The sequence below is a fragment of the Nannochloropsis gaditana genome (assembly GCF_000240725.1).
Source record: "Nannochloropsis gaditana CCMP526 unplaced genomic scaffold scaffold316, whole genome shotgun sequence".
Lineage (NCBI taxonomy): Eukaryota > Eustigmatophyceae > Eustigmatales > Monodopsidaceae > Microchloropsis > Microchloropsis gaditana.
The window spans coordinates 23,992-33,393 of record NW_005803637.1 but is presented as its reverse complement, the minus strand read 5'-3'; positions in this window follow the sequence as shown (position 1 = coordinate 33,393).

Here is a 9,402-nt window from a genome sequence, read left to right as displayed (position 1 = left end):
CACGCCCCGAGTAGCTGGGCTTGTTTCGTGATGGTGTAAAGCGTGGCTGAATGCGGAGATCTGTTGGCAGTACGCATCGATCTGCGTGGCTGTCATCACCGTGTCCAACCTGTTCGGCTCCGCATTTCGCTCTTCCTCCTCCTCCTTCCGCCTGCTCCACGACCGAGGCCCCCCATGGTAACTTCCCCGACCGCCCTGGCCCGTGGCGAAGCGTTTGCATTTCTCCAGTTGCCCCGACATTCGGTCCACTTCCTCCGACAAAAGCTCTAAGTTTCGAGACAGGAATGGGTTGAAAGACAGATCCAATTTCGTGAAATCAGCATCCAGTGCGCCCTCCCCGCCCCCCGCCCCCCTCGACGGCATCCGTTCCTCTTGGTAATCCCAGAGAAAGGCGGAGACAATGCCCGGATTTCGAATCACCACGGGTATCTCTTCCATCAAATCTTTGAAAGAGGAGACGCTTTCCACCTCCTCCCTGGTCGTGGGAACCCGCACGTGTCGGAAAGCCTTCACGGTCAAATCTCCCATGGCGGTTTGGACGGGGTCGTACAGCATCACAATGTTCGCCTCCACCATTTCGTCCGCCAACGCCACGGGGATGTCGAACAAGGTGCGCTGCGCCCGAAGGCCAGCGGCGTCCACCCGGCTGCCTGCTTCCGAGAAATGCCCCAACTGCATGGTTCGGTACCATCCCACCATGTTATTGTCCACGTTCACTTCCTTGAGCAGCTTCATCATGTGCCCCTTGTATTCGTGCTTGGCCATATCGCCACGCTCCTCTTCCGCCTCCTCGTCCTCCGTGCGCCCACCCCGCTCCTCTCCGTCCCGCGTCCGGGGCAGGGCGAAAGCGTACGTCACGTGCATCACCACCTTGCCGTTTTCTTTTGGCACGTCCAGACCCAACAATGCACCCGTTGAATTCCCTGGTAGATTATCTTCGCAATGCTTGACGACGCGGAGCAGGGCTGACCCGTCGATTTGGACCTCGGATATGATCCCGCGGGGAGGGGCCGTAGATGGAGGAGATATATCGATATGAGGATCCATGATCGTCCCACCAAGCTACCACCTGTGAGTCGCGTGCAAAGGAACGTGTTGAGAAGGACATGGGTGTGCCGAGAACGGTGACAGAGGTGACGGCATTGCCGTGTGCGCGGTCAAAGAGATGGAGGGCGACTCCATTCTATCGTCGCTCTCGACTGGGAGGTGGGACCTTCCACGAGCACGACATTCAAGACGAGCAGGGCTGTGACCATTGCCGAGGGATGTCAAGAAACAAGATATAGCAAGTCCTACGTCTATGAATGCAATTGCTTGGGCGCACAAAGTGCGTGGTGTGTCCGTGGGAAGAGGGTGGACACAATAAGGCGCCTGAGCGGCGGAGAGCGAGTCAAGCCTCTCACCTCGCTCATCACCGCCATAATTCACACATAGCACTCGGGAAAAGGGTCCCTACACCCGTGTCCGCGCGCGTCATGTCTTCAAAGGGACGATGAGCATGGGCATGAGTGGGCTTCGTGGGTTTCGATTTGAGCAAGGGCTGCTTTGCGACGATAGCCTTTCTTGGTGCCTTCTATTTATTGACTTTCTCGCAACTTCTCGTCTCCGAATCGATGAAAAAACGATTTAACCTGCCCACAACACTCTCCACGAAGCCAAGCGCAGCGGCATGGTCGACGCGGGCCTGGAAGCCGAAGAGCCAAACATTTTGGTCATCGTTATCGATGCCGATCCAGCAAGCTGGCAGCGGATACACTGTACGTGACTACCTCCTCTCCCTCGACATAATACTTCAGGTCTTCGTGGTTGTCCTTCCCGCTTTTTTTACCGAATTATTTCCTTTCCCGAGACGTTCAGGCCATGTTTCATGCCGTCTTCTTCCTTGGTTCCGGATCGATTGCTTGTCGAACACGGTTGTTTTTAACCTTACGTCGTTCCTTGCGTACCATAGCAGCAGGCGAACTCGCGCGCCCACAGGATAGGCCTTCCTCAGAAGCCCCACAGATATTCATGACCTTTCCCCACCTTCTCGACACTCTTATGGTCTTTATCGATGCCTACCTGCTAACGCACCGGGCGAATCGCGTGGCAGTGGTCGCCGCTTTACCCGACAAGAGCGACTTCCTCTACCCGCCTCCCGTCCCAGCTCCGCCGCCGTCAGACCCCCCCAAGTCCGAAGGGCCAACAAAAGCTCCCGTCATCAAGCTCGAAAAGATGGTCTATGAGGCTGCGTGCGACCAGCATGCAACCGTCGCAGCAGTCGAAGGGGGGCAAGACGGCGTGGATGCCCTCAAGACGAACGGAGCGACCTCAAAAGGCCCCCCCCTGGCCCCTGTGTCCCCGCCCTCGGGAGGGAGTGAATCAGAACGCGTCAGCCACGCGGTCACCCGCGGTCTGCAACGCTTGCTCGCCCCCACATCTGCCGTTGCCTTGGACGGTCCTGAGGTCTCGGGGCCAGGAGCTCGGCCCTCCCTCCGACCCGTATCCCGGACCTCCCAAGCGCTCTCCAAAAGCCTGTGCTACATCCAACGGGCCCTTCGGGAATCACCGTCCCTGTCCGCCCGCATGCTCGTACTCCAGGCCTCCGCGGACGCGCACGGGGACTACAACGCCTTCATGAACTGCACCTTCTCGGCCCAGCGGTCCTCTGTGCCCATCGACGCCGCCGTCTTTTCCTCCCCGGCCTCGGTCCACAAAGACTCGTCTTTCCTTCAGCAGGCCTCGTACATCACGGGGGGTGTCTACGTCCGACCCGATCGACCGGAGGCCTTACTGCAATATTTCCTCCATCTCTTCCTCCCCTCCCATCATCTCCGCCAAGCACTGCGACTTCCCAAGCAGGAATCTGTTGACTTCCGTGCAGCGTGTTTCTGCCATCGGAAAGCAGTGGAGCAAGCCTACGTGTGCTCGGTATGTTTGAGTATTTTCTGTGCGTTTGCCCCGGAATGTGCCACCTGTGGCACACCGGCCCGTCCCCTGAAAGGTAGCGGAAAAGGGGCAGGGAGACGGTCGCGGGACTGACGGAGGTCAAGGAGGGGAAGGGAAAGGTGCAGAGAGACGGTGTCGTGTCAACTCATAATATGTACAGAGGCGAAACTAATTAACAGGGGCAAAAGCTTGTTTCTTCCTTCAAAAACAAATTAAAGAAAATCAACTATTCAGCTTAAACAAGGCACCGAGGCTGTAATAGTGTAATAGATAGTCAGGAAATTGGCTGATTAATTCCGATATGCCGTGGATGAGATGCTCGACGTCGACTTTACATGAGATGAGCATACCGGCCTAGGTCCCGAACCCGAGAAAATGGACACATGGGGGCAAAAGCCGGATGTGCACGATTTAAGGTCCCGCCAAACTCATGCTCTTGCATGGCCGCGCCTGCCGCCGTAGCGGCAGATTGTAGGCAGGCCATTTCAAAGTCCTCTTCGGAAAAAAAGCGTTGCGCGGGTGGAGAGAAGGCAATGGGAATATCGGGGTACAAGACGTTACGGAAAAAGCGACTCCGACCGTCCCGCCTGGCGCCGATGCTGCCACCGTGGGGCACCCCCGCTTGACCCCCGGGCGGGTCTTCCTGTTGCCTTGCTTGTGTACTGCGCCAAGCCTGGTGCCTTTCATGTGCCCCGCTGCTCGGTGTTGGAGGGCATATAAAGACCTCTGCGCGACGCAAGCTTCTTAGGGTCGCGGCATTCATGATGGTTGCTTTGCAGGGATTCGCCTTGCTGCCCTCCTCCATCCCTACATTTCCTACCCCTGAGACCTTCAAATTGGCCTCACGCGCGTCTGCGCCTTCCCTCGTGTGTGGTGAGGTACCCGTTCGCAAGATTGACAGGACTTCGGCCTCGCTAAGCGTGGGCTCGGGAATGAATTCTACCAATGGGAGCACCTCGTAACGCAGCATGCAGCGAATGAACGGGTGGCCGCATGCAACACACACGTCCCCGATCCGCATGACCTCGTCCCTACTGACTTTATCTGCATGATACCCGCGTAGCTTCGTTTGCCGCGCCTCCCCTTCGGGTTGACTTGAGCAGCGGGTTCCTCCGACAATCAAACTTTCTTTGACGCGATGGTTGGCTGGGTTCAGGAAGGGGTTTACATGCCCGCATTGATAACACACGGGGCGCAGTTCTTTCTCTTCCCGTCCTTCCTGTTGAAATGGACTCGCCAATGAATGCAGCATGTCCACCTCCAAGCTATCACGCCAGGCCGGAGGCAAGGTCAGGGTGAACAATGTGGAGTAACAGGCATGCGCAAAGTTCCACGCCCCGAGTAGCTGGGCTTGTTTCGTGATGGTGTAAAGCGTGGCTACTTTAGATATACCAAACGGAGCTTCACCCCCGCCGAGAGTGTTCAGTAGAAAACGGGCGACCTGAAAGAGAGCGAGGGGCGCCATACTCGTAAAAGGGTCCTGCGTGTACGCGTGAATGTGCTGAAAAGCCGCGTACACGCTCGCCAGCGTGGACAAATACTCGTACTCCTCTTCACGATGGGCGCTGTCCTCCTCATTCAGCACAGATTTGTAGAACACGTCCACGGATAACACCCAGCAATAGTAAGAAGCGTCCTGATATCTTCCTTCAACCACCGCGTTTCGCACCAAATCCTCAACTAATGGCCTCGCCCGAACGCCAGCCTCGTAGCGGTAAAATAGAGACATGGCCAGGTCGAATGCATGGACCGGATCCTCGACTAAGAGCCATACCGCATACGGTAAAAAAGTGTGTGGGTCAAATTGACCGGCCTTCTCCTCTGCCAAGGCCAACGCCTCCGCCCACTTTTTCCCGCGCGTGTAATGCGCCATAAGCATAGACACGTCTTCAAGTTTACCCAGGCAAATTTCCCTCATTGCTCGATCACGGTCTACATTGGCCTCATTTGCTTGAGTGAGCGAGGAAGTGGCTGGAAGTGGGGTCTCCGACAAAAGCAAGGCACACTGTCTGACAAGTCCAACATCCTCCGCGGCGCGGGCCACGGCCAACACTTTGCTTTCCCAATGGCGTACCCGGGTGAGAGAGGAGAAATGAGAAGACGCTGAGGACTGACATGATTGAAACGATGTGGTGAGGCGCTTGACTGCCACGAAGGCACTCGTAAAGTCACCGTTTGCCATGTGCTTTTCAATGGTATTCTCCCAGTCAGCTTCAGCGCCCGCAGAAGATGCCAACGGGGTGGGCGTTTGTAGAACTGTTATCCTGCCATCTGTAAAACCTATAGCGAGAGTTATATGAGACGCCGCTAGGGCCACAGAACTCCCTGTGGACCTACTGGCAATGTCACTTGCGCTCAGTAATTTGGCAGGTAGCTCGTCGTGTCGGTATGTTACTACACCACCGTCATCAAGAAGCAGCCAAAGCGTATGGGAAGCCGGTTCATAGCGTGCACTATGGATCATGGCGTCCAGAGGCACCTCATTTTTGTCCGTCCCATCATGCTCGTAGACCGTTATTTGGTTGCTTTGCCCTACCACTAGGACGTCTGCATTCATCCAAGTCATCACATTTATGTCAGCGCGATGCACGATGCGGCTCATCTCGCAAAAGGTACTATTGTCACGTAATGAAATCACTCCATCAACAAAGCCTAAAGCCAGAATTTTGCCGTCTTTCCGCCAAGAAACGTGGGATATGCTGGTTTTCACTTTTTTTTTAACGACTGCGTTTTGGGTGGGTGACCAAAGGGCGATTTCTCGCGCTACAGCAGAGCACAGCTTATGAGTCACCGGATTATGTTCAACGCACTTAACTTGAAATGAGGCAGTCGCATCATCAGCGATGCATTTGCCATGGCTGTATTTCAGCAAGCCCTCACCTTCACTAGTCCAAATGATGACCTTACCACCAGAATCACCAGAAACAAAGCGCGTACTATCCCATGACCAGTTAATGACCGAGATCATACTTTTATGCGCTTTCAAAGTTTTGATTAGCTCACCTGTTTCACCATCATACAGCATGGCACGGGTGGCTACGGCCGCCACGACTCGTGTGCCGTCGGGGGTTATGCTCAAGGCGACTACGTCTGTGCTGCATTTTTGCTCACCTGACACCGAAGTCGTCCAAAGAACCGGATATGACATAACAGATGTAATCAATGTCCTCTTCTATATTAATGGGTCTTTGATGTAATGCAGAATAGTGTCAGTGAACCGCAGACTATTTCCAAAAAAAGAGAAAAAAAGAAGTTAAACGGCAGGCCCATGGGAGGAGGTTAATAAACTGAACGTTAGGATCCTTCCTGAGGCTGAAATGTAGAAATGTTGCCTTCGGCAGGAGAGGACTGTTCTGTTGCTTTCATTGTACCCTAAAAATGTCCCTGAAAAACAATGTACGGGTTCATCTACGACAAACGCGTAAAGTTTCCATACATTGAGAATGCATGAGAAGACGATGACTACCAATCCTCATAAATCTCTCACCAATTGCAAATCTCATTCAGCCGTTGTCTCCAATATTAGAATTTCGATCATTTTTTAATCATTAAGATGGAAGGCACAAGCTCAAAGCAACCGCTCGCGGAAGCGGAGGGGCCTTGTGGATGCATCGTGGAAGTGGGATCCGAAGAAACAGGTGATATGTCAACCAGTACGCACGGACGATGCACCTGCTCCTGCTGTGGTGCAAATTGCCGTTGTATCCAAACTAAGGGGCGTTGCAATTGTGCAGAGCGCATGAAATCTGCAGCTGAAGCGCATCGACCCACGACAGGCAAAGTCGTTGCCCCCCCTGGATGTGTCGTTGAAATTGGTGCGGAGGACGTTTGTTCGATATGTGGGCTTAAAGGCTGCCGTTGCGACCATACAAAAGGGCACTGTGAGTGCTCTGTACAAGAATAAAATGGGGAAGTCCAAAGATGTGAAATGGTGAGGACTTCACACTGTGATGTCTGGTATCTGTGAGCTATATACTAGTTGAAAGCAATGGCTGGACATCGAGGTTATTTAGTAAATAGACGATGGGTAGGCAACAACATGAGACCAGGAATAATAAGACCACAACCTCTCAGTGATTCCTTATCCCCTTAACCCCCCCCAAGATGCAACTACGATTCGAATAAGTTGCTCCTGCATTTTTATGTCCTTCCATTGCCGTTTTGCTGTATATACCCCTAGAGCGTGACATCGCTTTGAAAGTGTGAAATTTACGATAGATATATACAACCTATACTACCCACGGTGGAGAAAGGGGAATAACAAAAGAAGGGTAAAGCTACAGAGGATTGTGACGCTGGATGCTCTCGCAGTTAACATCAGTCACGCCGTACTGTCGCATGTCGAAGCCTTCCAGTCCCGTGCGAAAGTATTTGAACATTATAAAACGCCCAATTTCTATGGAAAGGGTCACTTTGCATTAAATAAATGCATTTTGGCCAACCGATGGGAAGAGAGTCATCGACTGGTACCACACCACATCAAAGCACAAGCACCGCATCAGGATACCCGGAGGAAGGAATGACAGGCAGACAGTATTACCCGCGCCACTATTTAATAGCGCTCTAACTTGGGTGAAGCATTCATATCTTCAAAAGACGCGTGTGATTCTTCCACAAAAAAGAGATGAGGTATACTTGCTGGCATATTTCCTTTTACGAAGGAAAAAGTATTGCCGTGGTCACATTGTCCCGGTAGAGGATGTCTGTATGGCCCCGCGGAAGGAGAACTTCAAGACCTCGCTTGTGATTCCTTTTTTTTATTAAGCAGGACATACAGCGCAATGTGGTTCCCAATAGAGAGGAAGTCGTACTTTTGCTTCGGCCCACCAGGTGTTTGGTCAAAGTCGTGCGTTTTGCTCCGTGCATTTGTCGTGCGACTTGTTTCGTTTGCTGGTGCTTCGCATATTCTTCGTCAAGCGGCCGAACGAGCCGTCCTGTTCTGTTCGAAAAAGTCTCTCAAAGTCATCACTTTCCCCTTTCTCCCACTAATCATAAACATCATTGGTTGCTTCAGACTCGAACGAAGTATGGCCAGCACGTGTTCCTCCGACCATCGCGTCATGCGAACCGAAGGCCCGTGTGGATGCGTCGTGGAAGTAGGTAGCAGCCAAGCCGGAGCTACCCCCGCCAACACGACGTCCCCAAAATGCTCCTGCACCTGTTGTGGAGATAATTGCCGTTGCACTGAAACGAAGGGGCGATGCGACTGCGCGGAGAGGATGGAGGCGGCAGCCAAAAAGGATCAGCCAACGACGATTTGCGCAGAAGCGCCCAAGGGCTGCGCATTGGAGCTGGGCGGGTCCGATGTTTGCGCGACGTGCGGCCGGAAGGGCTGTCGTTGCATTGCCTTGAAAGGCCGCTGCGAGTGTCCCGTCACGTCCACAGGATGTTGCACTCCGGAAGCTGGTGTGGAGGAGGCCTGTCCTACTTGCAACCGAACGGGCTGCAGATGCATCGCTCTCAAAGGACATTGTGGATGCGCCAAGTGACCGTAGAAGGCCATTGTTCGAATTTTCGCCTATCATACCAAAGATGTCTCGAGGTTGAGGCCATGGTAAGGAATACATATACATGTTATGAGAGATACGCGTAGTGAAGTTGAGGTAGCCAGAGATGAAGTTGTCAGCTCATGAGGAGTGGCGCAGGCGCATGCCAAAATTGTAGGTGAACATCTCGCTTGGCATGATTCGTAGGTTGGAGAGTCTTGAATTCATCTTTGCGCAGTATTGAACAGCAGTATCGGCCGGTCCAGAAGAGGCGTAAAGCTGACGAGGAAGAAATGAAGTCAATAAGTGAGCGAGCTTGTCGTTCTACTTCGATAAAAACGTATTTCAAACTAAGTTTTGGGCGGAAATGTCATATGGCACACGCCTTTTCTGTTGGCTCTGTCTCGTTCGTGGGAAGAGAAGTCTTGAGGCCCCCGCAGACTAATACGGGTCAAAACTATCCCCACGACCCCCGTGGACGAAACATTCTCTCACTCAATCTTAACATTGACAAATTGGAACTCAGCTCATCAAACGACTATCTTGATTGTATTTATCATCAGTGATCTTATCGAAGAGACATTCTAAACTTCAACGCACAGCAGGACCCATCGGTGCCAGTTTATATTCTCACCATCTAAGCAACACCTGCATTTATACTTGTAAGTGCACATCCTGCTCTGCCTCGCACCACTCGGTACATTTTCTCGTGCAAATTCTCTTTCGCAGTCGCCGCCGGAGTAGACTTTCGCTCTTTGAAGTTCAAAAGCGACGAAATCCCCTCCCCCCCAACCTCTCAAAGCACCGCATCTTTGCACCCAAAAAGCCAAGCAGGCTCACAACCAAATTGGTTAATTAACACGTCGTTTGCAGCTCTGTTCTCGTGTCTGCGGATGATAACGGTCCCTTTGCACCGAAATTTTCGATGAAATAACCATGACGGGCGCCACGTACTACGTAGTACTACGCACACGGAAAACCGCAGGCC